Here is a 15,467-nt window from a genome sequence, read left to right on the forward strand (position 1 = left end):
CGTACGTGCGCGTGTAACTACGGAACCGTTTTCTCTGACGCCTTTCACAAGAGCTCGCTTTCAGACGGCGAGAAGGATCAGATGCTGGACCGCTGTCGTGTGTACCTTGTGGAGTGTATCAAATCACTGCTAAAAAGGCTGCCTGACAACCTAGAGCTACTGCAGAACTTCAAACTGTTGAGGCCCAGATGCATTCGTGACACGCCGTTTCGTACATTTCACAGAGTCATTTCCATTGTTGCAGCACCGAGTAGCACATCAACCCTTAAAAACGAGTACGGAACTTTGCAGTCGATGCTCCCGTCTCTCGCAATGCGTGACAATGTGAGTGAATTCTGGCGAGCGGTCACGAAACTCACTAACAGTGCAGGCGAACCTCTCTTTCCTAACTTGACGGCAGTTGCCTTCGCACTTCTGTGCTTGCCAGTGTCAAACGCCACTGTAGAGAGAGTTTTCAGTCTGGTCACCATAACTAAAACAGACCACCGAAAAAAATTAAGCATGCTTAAAGGAGTACGGGTGCTGCAACAATTTTGGACCAAGCCCGCGTTTCTTGGAGAAGTTTAGGAGTGCTGTCATGTACGAGTAGTAATGTGAATGAATGAAGGGCATAAACTGGCGTGCGGTAATCTGAAACATGTTCCTTGAGTAGCCATGTGTCAACGCGGGTAAGATTTTTATAGCCTAGTCAACTCCTTTTTTTTTTTACAAATGCGATGTTTCGCTTTCTGCTGCATCACTTGGTCTAGTCAACCGTAGGTATTTTTAGTCACAAGTTTATTGTTTTCTGTTCGAATTTTTAGTTGCAAATAAAAAAACATCCTCTCACTTTCCGATGGGTCATAATGGCTACAGTTTGGCTACTAACTCTCGTGGCCTGGTTGTGCGGTTGGCTATTTTTGGGCTACAATTTTCCTATACTGTGGCTACGGCACTTCGCGCCATCTGGCAACACTGGCTATGAATTTCCCGTGTTGCTCCGTAAATTGCAAATGGCGCGGCTGCGCCGCTAACTTTTAGACATGCTTGCAGAGGTAGTCGGTGCGAACAGTTGGAAGTTCAGTCGACTGGAATTGCTCAAGGAAAGTCAGCGGCACTGCATTTTTATTGTTTCTGTGCATTGCGAGTGACTTTGGCGGCAGCCACTCGGCAACGTCTCCGGTTTGGCGAACTTGTGAGAAGGTGAGCCTTTTGTTCTCAAATTTTGAAAGCGGTTTTTTGTTTGTATTGTAGCCCTGCGTCTCGTCGCATGTTATGTTCACGATAACATCAGTACAACGTGCATGCGCTTTCTGTCTCTATTTAGAGTAATATTGGTCGATCAGCGTAAACTTTTGGATTCAATTAAGCACGAACTGCCCATGTTGGTACTGCGTGTCGAATGTGTTTTGAGATGATTCTGAGCGGGAGATGGTGTTCTGATAATTTGTGCACTACCAGATATAGTCTAGACATTTGAAACCATTTATCACACTGAAACAAAGTTGGAAAACTGTTTTGTGTTCATGCATCTGCTGTCCTTAAACTTGACTTTTCGGCAATCATTCGCATGGCTCCTTTGGATCTGGAAAATTGACTACTGTTGCCAGGGGTGCCTGGTAGCAGAGCTCCTGGGGACGCCCAGTGGGTCATTTGTTTGTCCAAGTGCCCAGTACCAAAGGTACCATTCCTGACATTTTTTCCCAGTCCGTTAACCTCATATTCCTTGCAAAGATTACAGTATGTAATCAGGTAGTAAAAAAATTGGTAACTTCTGCATATTTCAGAACAGTTCAGAGAAATGCACATGCAGCATCAGTATTCTCTCGGTAGAATTTCTGAGACCTGGATTCATTTCTTCTAGGACTGTGGCAAGCAGTAGGTCAACTGTACATAAATTTATTTTCCTCTGGTGCAAAGTAAAGAGTGCAAACGCCATAAGACAAGTCTCTAGTCTGTTTCATTCTCACTGCATTTGGCCAAAGCATAATATGAAATGCTGTATGTTTTATGCCCTAGTTTCCTTTAAATTGAGTAGTAGATATTGACAGTGAATAGCAAGGCAACTCCACTCGCTGACGGTTTTGCCTTCGGCAGCAAAACAGGGAATACCTTACCCCATGTGTTATCTCGACAGACTGAAAACTGCGATGGACAGCTGCGTCCACAGCTGCTATCACCTCCCAAGTGCATGCGCTCGTAAGACACATAATAACTCTGGATTGCCATTAACATAGCCTTGCTCATTGCAGTTGCCGATAAACACCTCATAAGTGGTACTATTATGCACTCTTTTCTTTGGCACTATGTATGAGCTTCTGTTTTCGCGCTTTCTAGAAATAATACATGCAGTTTTGAACTGCGAAAAGAGAATTTACGTTTAACTAGATTGTCATGTCAGTATCTTACAGCCAAATTGTACATTGATGTCAGTGCTGGTGGTTTCTTTTCATTATTTTAGGAGAATGTTATAATTTTACCTATAGCAAATAATAGCCCTCACTAATTAGCTGATTTTGTCATGTCCAGTATTCTGATATGCTAAGCCACCAAAGCATGATTCAGAATGTTGTCAGAACTAAAGGCACTGAGTCTTTCATGTCAGTAAAAAATGTGCTTTATACCCCTGTCACATGGCATTCCTCGAAGGCCTTTCCAGCAAAGGCACCATTTTTCACCAAAGGAGCGAAAGCTTAAAGGAGCAGCGATGCAGCTACACGGTGCAGCCCAAAGGTGAAAGTCGTTCAGGCTTAGCACCCGCTGCTATACTCGAGGTGGCTGAAGTGAGTGTTCTAAAATTAAAGTGGTGTAAACTTTTCATTCGTTGAGCTTTGACAATTTTTTATTCTGATTGCTTCCTTAAAAGTACTGCAACAGCTACTCTCATCAGCAGGAGCAGGTTTTGTACGTGTATTGCCTTGGCCTCCATGGGCTCTCGGTGTTGCCGCAACACTTTCACTGTCTTGAAATTTGAACATAAAACATAAACACCCGTACAAAAACCAAAGCCAGACACACCTTTCGTATTTGAAAAAAAATGTTTTCAAACATTATTAGCTTATGTATTTTTTTTATTGCTTTTACTTTTTGACTTTGAATGGTACTGCGATCACAGCTTCTCGAATGCCGCGTCTTCGGGCTCCGAAGGTCCTTCGGCCTCCAAGGCCCTTAGCGACAAAGGCGCAACATTTGTACCGGGTAGCTGCACTCCTTACGCCTTTGGATATGATTCTCAAAGGCCTTTGCGTTGCCCGTGTGACAGGGGTATTAGTGTGGTATGGCTGCTTGAACACCTGTCCCTGGTATCTCACAAACTGAATAAGGAAGGGAAAAGCCTCAGGGTGCTTGCCGACGTTTCGACAAGAGGACTTGTCTTTGTCTGGCAAAGTGTTCATCATTGGTGGGGTTTAAATAAGGTTTTCACTTCGAGGCGAAAGGCCTGTTGTGTGGAACGAGGGTGCGATATGGGAAGGGCGTTACGATGGGGAGCATGAACCTTGACCAGGCATGATAGCTGCTAAAGAAGATTAACCGGTTGACCTGCAAAACTGTGAAAACAAAAAAGCCCAATTCAGTAGAAACGAATCTCGGGGTATGGAGTGTGGATAGTGGGCTTGAATGGCTATGTCCAGCCACAACAGGTGGCTTGGTATGGCTGGCTGCCTTTTCCTGAAAAACTAGGATAAAGGAATTAAGGAGCATGGAAAAATAAAATACCAGGGGGGGTGGGGGGGCAAAATAATTTGAAGTAAAAAGAAAAAATGAGGGCAGGTTCGGAGAAAAGGCAAAAAGAAGGGGGAGGGGGAGGAGTATGGCAGCCAAGGTTCCGAGAAGTGATGTCAGGAGGTGCAGGGCATAAGGTTAAAGTATAATGATAAATTAAAGAAAGCAGGAAAGGAGGGGGAAAATGTGGGTTGGGAAACCTCTGACCATGTGCAAGGCCTTTTCAAATAATTATGCCAATTCCAGAATGTACAGAGCTGGCCACATTTAGTGCAAACATGTGAGCCCATGGCCGCACTCTTTAGAGGTCCACTGTGTGCGGCGCAGCCACTCATCGCTGCAAAATGGCGCAAGAGGAGATGCACCTGGATGTGGTGCTTCGTGTCATGTTACACTTCGATGTGTGGCAATGTCAGACACAGTGGCCCAAAGAGCACAGCCATGTGCTCGCGTGTTCGCACTAAGAGTGGACAACCCTGTACTTGATTCTAAGTTTCCTCTGTATATGTTGATCCCAGACGAAAACAAGTTGTCTTGTCGAAACGGCAAGCACCCTGAGATTTTTCCTTCCCTTGTTCACTTTTTGAGTGTCAAGAAACCATCTGCCTACTCTCTCTGTACCATGCACTCCACATCTTGTACGGTTATCTTTGTATGTATACACCAGTGATAAATCATGAAGGAAATCAAGGGATTTGTATTTGTATTGCTTAACACTTACTTTAAAGCTATATCATGAGGGTATAGTTGAAAATGTGCTACGGGGGCTTGGTTGTGTGTCGTGACTGGTTTCTCTTTATCAGGGCTACTTGACAGCCACCATGAAACGCAGGCTTTTGAAAAGTCGTTCCTCAAATAAAAGAGCGTTTCCACTGTTACAATGGAAATGTTATTTGCTAAAAACTTCAATCATTGCAGTTCAGGGATTGATATTTTTCAAATAACTAACCTGAAGTTCAAAACCTGCAGAAGGAACTATGTAACTTTTTTCCTGCCTTAAAAACCCAGTACTTATTTGCCAGTTTCAGCAAGCAGAGGTCTGTTTCATGGCACATACTTTCCACTACCTTGCATGAAAATTGTGCAGTACAGGCCCACCATAAAACTAGGGGCATAGTATACTGCTTGTATGCAACTACTTTGGCGTTAGACCATGCATAGCATGGTCTTAAAGTTATTCTTTTCATTTGCAACTGGTTCATAAAAAACCTATTCTGGCAAAAGGCATTTAGCAAAATTATCTTCCTCTGAATGCTTCTAAGGATAACTTTTGTTCATTCAGGAAAATATATATTGACAATATCTCTTAAAGGCATGATTGTCCATATTAGCTCTTGTTACCTCACAGTATTTAGTTTTGTGCCTCCAGCATCACTGACTTGCATCATATGTTAAATAGAGTAGTAAAAAGCTCGCTGTTAGTTTAAACCACAACTCATGATGGGGCTGTGCATTTTTTGTTGTGTTACATGAAATATACTTATGTATGAAACAATTTCTTTCAGCTGCACCTCACATGATTCAAATTCCATCAGAAGAAAGGCTGCAACACAACATTGCTCACTACCTGTTGCTTTCCCAGCACATAACATGCCATAACAGCACATAGCAGGTAAGATGTGAACAAAAACAGTGCATGTATATGTTCCACACATGCATTTTGTGTACTACCAACACTATGATATGATTAACTATGTCATGTAAGAGAGAGCACACAAATCATTTTTTGTATATATTGCAGCATGGTTATTTCAAGTTTTAAACTGGCCATTGAAATGACCCATTGTATCACCGCTGGTTACCCGATGGCACTGGGGATCGAACTCCACACCTACCACTTGCGAGGCAGATGCTCGGACCACTAGACCACTCCTGCAGTCCCCCCACTGATGTTGCTTACACCAGGCGCTGTTAAAGCCCCGGTATGTATGTTAAATGCATTTTAGAAAACCATTCACTTCCAAAGTACCATTTCATCTTTATAGCAAAACCACAGTTCGCCTAGCTAGACAAACCTGCTGCATACAAGCCAGCAGAAGGGTTGCACATACATGCTTCGTTAGGAAAACATAAAAATCAAGCAGAGCCTGCCCTTCATGGTGCATTATACCCTGATTTTGAGCAATGATCAAGATAGGCAGATGGTCATTTCATTGAACACTTGCATGATACATTCGTAGAATCGAAAAGACAAGTACTATTGCAAAATCTTCAAACAGTGTTTGTTCTCAGAGAAAACATATCATGAAAAAAGTGTTGGATTAGTTATGGTGCACCTTGTATGGGGAAAGGGGCTCCCACTTTGTGAAAGGCTTAATTTTGAATAACAACAGCGTTTAAACTAGTTGGGTTACCATGTTTAGATAGTGGATGTGCTCAAAAAGACACTGGAAGTAAGCGCACTGTGTGGAAATCTCTTTGTGTATCCTTGTCTTTTCGAGCGCTTTCATGATCTAAACTTAATTTTGCAAGAGAGCAAGGAAAACAAATATTTAAATTCTGATAATTAAGGATAAAAGATCATGTTTCATTGTGTTGCTTAAAGTGTACATTGTATCACTATTGCTGTATTGCAGCACTTCTGTCGTGGCCTTGCATTGCAGCCTCTTGACTTTTGTTTATATAATAGGCAGTCCTTTTTTCATTCGATTGCAACACTTTAGGAGTTACTACAGAGTTGCGTGGTAGCGAACTCTCAGATTAACGGTTTGCATTATTACGCCCGCATAACTTGCTAAGTGTTTCACTGCAGTCTTGTTACTAGAACAGCCTCTTGAAAGTATTCAGCCTGGTGGTCATTGAGGGTTACTGTTCACATATCAAAATGCCGGATCAGCTGTATACTCTTTACAGCTACCAGAACTATGGTACATTTCATGACATGCTGGCTGAAGAGTGCTGGAGCACCAGACGGGATTTGGATGAAACAATTTTCAAATGTGTGCTGTTTTGTTCCAGTTGTGGAGAGGTTTTCTTTTCAAATTTGTTCTGTCAAACATTTAAATTTTGGGCAATATGTTGTTGCCTTTATCTTGTGTTCTCTTTGTTGTTGAGGTTTAGTATTTTTGGCACAAGCACTCCACTCTATTACTTTTCAGTATAATTTAAAATTTGTAGGGCACATCATGAAGAATAATACTTCTACTTGAATAATCTGCATGTGTTTATGTTCTCATTGTTGATATAAAAACTTAGTTGAGACAGCTTGTATTTTAGCTCTGGCTAGAATTTTTAGGAGAGCCTCAGTAACATAATCACATGACCAACACAAACTTCGTATTATTGTTTGTGCAATGAAAAACAGTTTTAAAATAGTTATTAACAGCTGTCAGTGTAGGACTGGCCTAAAATGTTTTGTGCTCTATGTAGCTCTTCTGTGAGGCAGGATTAATTCAACTGCACCTGCAGCCTGATACCGCCAAGATACCAATTCTTGGGTGAACTTATGATTTTTTTTCACTGAGCAAACTTGCATCATCTTGAAGCATGGAACTTGAGCTGATTCTTAACAGCTCTAGTGTAGCGAATTTCATTATCCTCATTGCTTAGTTTACATTCACCTCAGGACAATGGCATTTTCCAGTTTAATTATCTGTGTCTTGCACCAGCTACATGCCACACTATCAGAAATCACCTAATCTTATCTAGTGAGCTTATAATCAGCTATCTCCTGCTATATTTTCCTTAGGGTGAAATTCATTTTGTTGCGATACAATGCACAAGCTGTTTCCTGGCGTGGTGCTCAGCTTATCTGGAATGAAATGCTTTGGAAATGGGTCTCTGATTTCACCTTGAGTATACGAAATTAACTTGTGCTAAGGCACTCTTTGGCCACAGATGCCCTTGTGCCATTAAAATCCATCAAATTCATTATGTTGCCCTAAGATACCATTGGTGATTCATTCTCTGCATTGTATGCCCTGGCCAGATCCATTTTCTTCTTTTAATTTCTGCCAGAATATTAACAACTTCCTTGTTCATCCCTGTTATGGTTTCACTCGGTCAGTTGTTCTGTTAATAATTATAATCACTTTATTGAAAACATATTTTGGGCTAAATGGCATCAAGTTTGCCACTCTGCATAATGATATATATGTTTGGTCTTGTATGTCTTTACTTGTGTGGTAATGTTTATTTTGTGCTCACTGTCTAAACAACCTTATTTGCCTATGATATCCTAAGCCCTTCTATACCTATTTTCCTTCCCCCTTGCTCTTTTTCTTTTCAGTCATTCCTCCTCTTTCCTTTACACCGGCCATTGGTCACAAGGCTGCTGTGGGAACGACAGTCAGCACTGGGCCCTTTTTTGTTCATGGAACCTGCACTGCTACTATTAGCACATAGTACGTTATCAGTATTTTTGTGATACTGCATTTATTGTTATTTATGAAGTAGTTGGCTAAGGCAATGGTAGCAGTGTTGAATATTGCAATATATTAAGCATATATCTCACTTGCAATATATCAGTGTGTTCACTATTACACTACCCTCTATTTCTTTCAGTTCAGTTATTTGGCTATAGATATATTGTGCTGCTTTCCTAGTTTAGTCCACTCAAACTAAAACTTTGCTCTTTGTGTCACAGGTAGAATCTACAATGATTGCTGCTCTGTGTCTTGTAAGCAGGAGGCAGTGTTCAATGGAGCCATGAACTTTCCTTGGAATTGAAAAGCCTTTGCCGTATTATGCGCTGAACCACGAGGGTGAAGAGGAAAATGTCATGCCTTGGATTTCTGCAGAGGTGAGCCATTGCGGTGAATCCACCAGCGCGAAAGACAGGGATGAGAAAGGAGACAATACAGGTGCTGACTCGCGACTATAGTTTATTGGCGTGAACAGGGAATATATAAAAAGCCAAGCAATACCATAAACCATGTAGTTACAGATAAGCATACAGGACAACATGAGTCAAAAATCGCCCTCAACATTTCCCTGATCGAGGTAGTCCAACTCATTGTGTGTTAACACGATAGACAAAACACACATTCTTCACGGAGTCATAAGATGTGTCTAGCCTCGATAATCTCCCATTTAATCTCTCTGAATTTACTGCCAAAATGCGTGTTGCCAAAAGGAAAGGGTAGCAGACTTCACATCCCGTGCAGTGTACAGCAGAGTTACCCCAACCACCTAGCCAAGCCCCTACCCTCTTGTGTTCCTGTAGTCTTACATTCATACACCTTCCAGTTGCACCTACGTAAACCAGACTACAAGATAATAATATTTGATACCACATTCATTTTACAAGGTACATATACATTTCACTCTACACGTGTACTTTTCTCGAGCCACATTCACAGAATTATTCTTAAAATTTTACATGCTTTAGACAACGTATTAGGGGCCGAGAAAGCCACTTTTACATCATACCTTCTGGCCACATTTTTCAAATTTTGCGACAATTTATGTACATACGGTAACACAACTGGTCTTTTGGCATCTCGCTGGCTGGCCCCAGCCAGATTGTGCCGGTCGCCGCAAAACTGTCTCAGCTTCTTTAACAATTTATCATATGCTCTTGCAGTAACAAGGTTTGGAAATCCTGCGTTCGTTAACCTTAAAATCTGCTCTTGGAAACTAGTCGTCATGCTGTGAAAGCATAATTTCATCAATTCTGAGCCCGCGCTAGAAAGTGCAATGCTATCTTTCACGTGCTTGGAATGGTCGACATGTAGCCAGGTAGCAGCTTAACACTCGCCAGCACACATGAAGTGTGCTGAACATCAAGGTAAGGTCCAGAAACCACAGCTCTTTTTCTTGGGACATTTGCTCCAAGGTAAACCTGAGATAAAGGCCTTGCTCCTTAAGCAACTTGAGAAGATGTACAGGTCCCGAACTATCACAACCTTTATAAAAGACCAGAAAATCATCGACATAGCAAAAGATTTTTCCCCCAGCCCATGCACATTCTAGACAATTATTCTATCCACCCTACTCAAGAAAATATTGCTTAGCACAAGGTCAACCTTTGAACCACTACATATTCGAGACTTTAGAACACATACCGCACTGCACTACTCTACAAACATGCTCTTCAAATAAATGCTATTCAATAACATGCTCTTCAGATAAGTTTCAGAAAAGGATTCATGCAAAATTATCTCTGGTTATTTGCAAAAGCATCTGTCTACTTTGCATCTTGAAGATCCATTTCTTGTACTCAATTCGCAGTGTGGTTGAGTATCTTAAGAATGACAATCCAGCGGATTGTCTTGTGATTAGTGTCGATGTACAACTATTTTATTCTATCCCGTATGAAGATCTTGTGAAAAGCTTATGAATGTGTATATCGGAGCACAACGATGAGCTCGTGTTTAGGAATGGGTGTGTAACATGTCTTTTTTGGCACTTGCCTCCTTTTATTTGAAGTGAAGAGCATGTTTGTGGAGTATGGCAGTGCGGCATATGTTCAAAAGTCTGCTAAATGTATCGATTCGAAGGTTGCCCCTGTGCTAAGCAATATTCTCTTAAGCAGGGTGGAAGGAATGATTGCCAAGAAATTGCATGGGCTGGGGGAAATCTTTCGCTACGTCTATGATTTTCTGGTCTTTTACAAAGGTTGTGATAGTGTGGGACCTGTACATATTGTGAACTTGTTTAAGGAGCAAGGCCTTTGTCTTAAGTTTACCTTGGAGAAAATGTCCCAACAAAAAGAGCTGCGGTTTCTGAACCTTACCTTGATGTTCTGCACACGCGATGTGTGCTAGCGATATTCACCCAGGTGTGTTAAGCACCTACTTGACTGTTGGTCGAACGATTCTAAGCTAGTGAAAGATAGCATTGCGTCGTCAAGTCTAGGCTCGGTATTGGTGAAGCCATGCTTTTACAGCGTGACAACTGGTTTCCAAGAGAAGATTTTAAGGCTAATGAAAGCATGATTTCCCAACCATGCTATTGCAGAAGCGTGCGATAAATCGTTAAAGCTGAGCATATAAGATTGGGCAAGTTGGTCTGACATGCTAAAGATAAGAATGGCGCAGCATCAAGTAACGAGGACAACAGGAGAGCACACCGATGCACAAGTGCCATCCTTGGAGCGGATGCAGAATCTAAGAGCGTGTACTTGACATTCAGCGTTGGCAGCCAAGGATCGGGCTCGTTCAATCTTTAGCGTTCAAATCCGTGTTTCCTCGTTTCCTTGACTGTCAACGCTGAATGTCAAGCACGCGCTCTTGGATTTTGTATCTGCTCCAGGGTTGGCACTTGTGTGTGGGTGTGCTGTCCTGCTTTCCTCGTTACTTGATGCTGTGCCATTCTTCCCTTTAGCATGTTAAAAGCTGAAACCCCTTCGCAGGGACTGGCATGATCAGGCTGGGGCCAGCCAGTGAGATGCCAAAAGACTGACTGTGTTGTTGCAGATTGTTGCAAAATTTGAAAACTGTGGCCAGAAGGTATGACGTAAAAATGGTGTGTTCGGCCCCTAATAAGTTGTCTACAATCTGTAAAATTGTTAATAATTTTGTGAATTTCGTTAGGGAAAAGCACATGTGTCGAGTGAAACGTGGCAACATATATGTGCCTTGCAACCATTGCATGCATTGCATACCATTACCATGTGGTTGGGTTTATGTTGGTGAAACTGGAATGTATCAATGTAAGACTACAGGAGCATGAGAGGTATTTGGATATTGGTAGGGGTTGCAACTTATCTGCATATTACAAGGGATGTGAAGGCTGCTAGCCATTCCTTTCGGCAACACGCATTTTGGCACTACGTTCACAGCAGATTAACCAGAAAATTATCGAGGCTAGACACATCTTATGACTCGGTGACGAATGTGTGAGTGTGCTGCCCATAGCGTTAACATGCAGCGGGTTGGACTGTCTAGACGAGAGGAATGTTAAGGGCAATCTTTTACTTATGTTGTGATGTGGCTTATGTGTAATTGTGTAGTTTGTGGCGTGTGGCTTTTCTGTATATACTCTGTTCACTTCAATAAACTTCAGTTGCGAGTCAGTGCCTGTTTTGTTTCTTTTCTCGTCCCTGTCTCGTGCTGATAGATTCAAGTACTTGTAGAGTAGATTCACTGAATTGTGTACTTGCAGAGGCTTGTGAAAAAATGAGAGGAATTTTCTTTCCTTTATGCGGAATGGAAGGTTGAAATTTTTTTACTTAAATGTTTGCAGCATTAAATTCTATTCGGAAAGGTAAAACCCACTTTATTGTACATTTTGTGTGCAATGGTGCTGGTGGCTGCATGCAACTGAAAACATTCGTCCAGGTTATCTAGCTAGCGTCCTTCCTTGTGCCACATTTTCTGAAATAATATTTTGTCAGATTTATTTCAATCAGAATTTCTAAGAACATATTGGTGATCACATATGACATAATTCAAAGCGTGATCATTGGTATTTTTTAGTCTGGGGCAGTACAATGAGAAGTACATAGTATATAGTAAAATTAAATATGACCAGTCTAACATAAACAAAACTACTTTTTTTTAAGGAAAATTTTGCTACCGAAGTGCTGGAGTGACATGGCATTATGAAGACGTGGACAGTGTGCTGTATTCATGATGGCACGAGAACTTGCGTACAGTGCTTCAGGTAACTGGTGAGTACCTTGGTGCTGTGCTTCTGCTAATGTAGCCAAATTATGTTTTCAATCTAAGAGCGTATCTGAAAGCTTAAGCAAAAATTGAGTAGTATTTAGATATTCTTGCACCAGATACCACTGTGAGAATTAGTTATTAATGATGTGTCTCACATGTACCCTTGTCTGCTGAATATAGTAAGCATGGCTTTCGAGCTGAGTGCCTCCGACGTATGAAAATAAAATGGCCACTGGGCTGCTCCACAACGCGTGGAGCAGCCCAGTGTAGCACATTCAGGCTTCATGGAGTGGAGAATGACGGCAGTAAATAATTTAAGAGTAGAAAACACAGCACAAACCACAGGACCAGGAAACTGACAGGACACACCGACCCTGATGACACTCTTTGCATGAAGGGTGTTATAAAGTTGCCTGTCATGTAGAGCAAGATGGAGGTCGCACAGGACGGGTGTTAAATATGAGTTGATGCAGACACCTGTCATTACGTAGTACTCACTGTAGAACTCGAGCAAGAAGCAAAGGTAACAGCTGAGCATGGCCACTCTTGTGCTTTCCTCCGCAAGCAATCTAAAATTGCACTTAGAAATCTTTTATGCTTTCTCTTGACATATACATCATTGCTGCATGTGGCGAGGAAAAGTACATACCCTTGATGTCAAGTGACAGTGAACTCACAGGGCTGGTAACAGCTCACTGAGGTGTTGTGGTATATCTACAGGGCACCTCATGAGAACAAAGAGCCCTTGAAGAAATTCTCTCAAAGTTTGTTGCCACATGGACCTCTTCGTAATCAATGACTCTAAAAGGCAAGCCTTCCTTTAGTGTCACAAAAAAAGGCCTAGGACATGGGTCTTTTTGCTTCTCCATTAGTGCCAAAATGTTTGCTAGCGAGATCTTTCGCAGATATATAATTATTTCACAAAATGTCAAGAAGGAGACTGAAGCCGCACCAAACAGTACCAGTAAAAAACTTATCACAGCTGTTCAAAAAGCAGAAAGACTCATGCCTTCATCCTTATTTTGCATCAGACACATGAGGACACTTCGTCTTTCTGGGTCATCATTTTAAAAAGGTTCACATGGCAACGGCCTTTGGTTAAATTTCTGCCAAGAGCCCTTTTTTTGAAACTTGAGCATCCGTTCTTTGTGAGGCACACTGCAGAGATATTGGAATGCCATAATAAAAAGCGTCATAATCTGCCGCAACGGGCATGCCCGGGGACTTTCACTTCGTCTTGTCTTGCCTATAACAAATTGGATGGACGATAAATTCGGCAAGCGTCTCCCACCTTTTTCAGATGTTACCAATGTTCCTTGCTCACTAAGTTGTGCATTTAGTACTATGTACAGAAAGGCACCTGCATTGAATTGCATCTGGCCCCCATCCTGAGCTACTTTCTATTTGCACGAAATGATAAGCAGCTGTAAAGACTTTCATGCGCACAGTGCCGCCCGGGAAAGCGCATTTTGCCTGCTTCTTTCTGGACCTGTGGTTTTTACTGTTTACTGTTATGAGAAATGAATTTTGGGCAATAAATTATAACGGGTTGGTTCTCGGTGAATGGCTTTTGAAAGCTTCTACGAAAGCCGATTGTTCAATAGCGGATGGTTGAAATGTATTTCTGAAATTTATATTTGGTGTTGTGTGACCACTAAAAGGATTTTTTTTATGCTTTTCAGATGGATCCGACAGCAATGTGCAGATGTACAATGTGTGTAGTTTTCCATGAAAATAAAACGTATGTACTTGTACTCACCCAAACACTTACCACTCTTTCATTCTAAGCTGCATTCTTTGTACGTATGCACTACATAATATGCGTAAAGGAAAGCCTTGTACATAATACTTATTTCTTCGGCACCTGGACGGCTATATCTGCAGTGAACATTGCGGGCAGAAGCTATACGAAGACGCATGTTCATGTACTACAGAAAGTACATAATTACAATACAGATAATTTCCGCTCTAGATGAAATGACTTCCGAGTAAACGGAGGACGTATGCATACACATTGCGGAAACTTCAATAAGAACAAAACATAAGCATTCGTTGTGAAAAAACGATTTCGGTCTCGTGCATAGCATGGCGTAACTTTCCGTTACCAAGAATGTGACAGTCGTCATACGGAGTCTCTGTTTCTGACATTTAGTCCGTACCTCATGTTGCGGAAAACCCTCCGGCAACGCATTACCAGCGGGTTTCTCTGTACTGCGGAGCATTTTTTTTTACAGTGTGCAGAAGGCCATCCTCTACTCTCCATTCATAGATCCGTGGAATGGAAGTCCTCGTGCCCCTCCTGGCGCAGTGCTGCAGCGGGTAAGAGATGTCCCACGGCCCTGCGATGGCAGGTGCTGCCACCGGTGGGTCTTGTGCGGCCGAGGTTGCTATTCTCGAGTGAGCAATTAATTTAACTGCCACCTGCCACCGTGGGCAGTTTTCTCACTATCTGGTGGGCAGGTTTTGATGTCGCCGCAAGGTCACGTGACCCAGGGGCTGTTACGTTTGGAGGCGCCAACATGCCAAGAATATTCAAGCCACTGGGAATCATCAATCGACAGATGCTTCAAAGGGCCGTCGATGTGGTTGCAGCGCCACGAGTGCAGGTGGTGGCGTCTACAAGGGTCCTTCCCCCCCGCCCCCGCTGTTTACGGAATGAAACGGCCCTCCGCTGTCTGAGAACGGCTTTGGTGAACCTGTCTTTTGTTCTCAACGTCGGACCCGCCCGGGACATGTTTCTCCCGGAGGGGACGACGGGGGAGCCGGCGAGCGGCGGGACTGCAAATGAGCCGTGGCAAATGCGGCCGGGTTTGACTAAGCCAACGTCGCCGGAATCCTCGTGCTTCGAAAACAACTTCGTCTTAGACTGTGCTTTTCCTTATACGTGGAACCTTCTGCAAACTGCAGTGGCAACCTTTAGGTCCCACGCTCCACGTGAAAGCTTCTGCAAACTGCGGTGGCAACCTTCGTTCCCACGCTACCGCTGTGAAGTGCAGGTGACTGACCTTCGACGTTGCCATGGGACCCCCTTCGGGCTATTCATCAGTGAAGACTGGACAGCGCGGACCATAATCTACCAGAAGTGGCAAGAGTGTGTGGCTGGGGGCGTCCTGGAAGGCGGACCCGCAAGACTGGACACGTGATCTAAATCACAGTGATTCGACGCATTTTTAATGAACTAGATTCCCCAACTAAGGACCTGTGGACAGGGGA

The 15,467-nt window shown here is 42.7% G+C and overlaps 1 long non-coding RNA gene across 1 annotated transcript; it reads left to right on the plus strand.

Annotated features, from left to right (window-relative positions):
- The first annotated feature begins 975 nt into the window (after positions 1 to 975).
- Positions 976 to 13,954, plus strand: LOC144106882 (uncharacterized). The gene is made up of 8 exons (XR_013309150.1): positions 976 to 1,182; positions 1,590 to 1,660; positions 5,208 to 5,314; positions 5,444 to 5,624; positions 7,931 to 8,045; positions 8,288 to 8,443; positions 12,149 to 12,256; positions 13,937 to 13,954. It is a non-coding gene; the product is annotated as an uncharacterized LOC144106882 (long non-coding RNA).
- The last annotated feature ends 1,513 nt before the right edge of the window (positions 13,955 to 15,467 follow it).

The sequence above is a fragment of the Amblyomma americanum genome, chromosome 10, assembly GCF_052857255.1.
Source record: "Amblyomma americanum isolate KBUSLIRL-KWMA chromosome 10, ASM5285725v1, whole genome shotgun sequence".
Classification (NCBI taxonomy): Eukaryota; Metazoa; Arthropoda; class Arachnida; order Ixodida; family Ixodidae; genus Amblyomma; species Amblyomma americanum.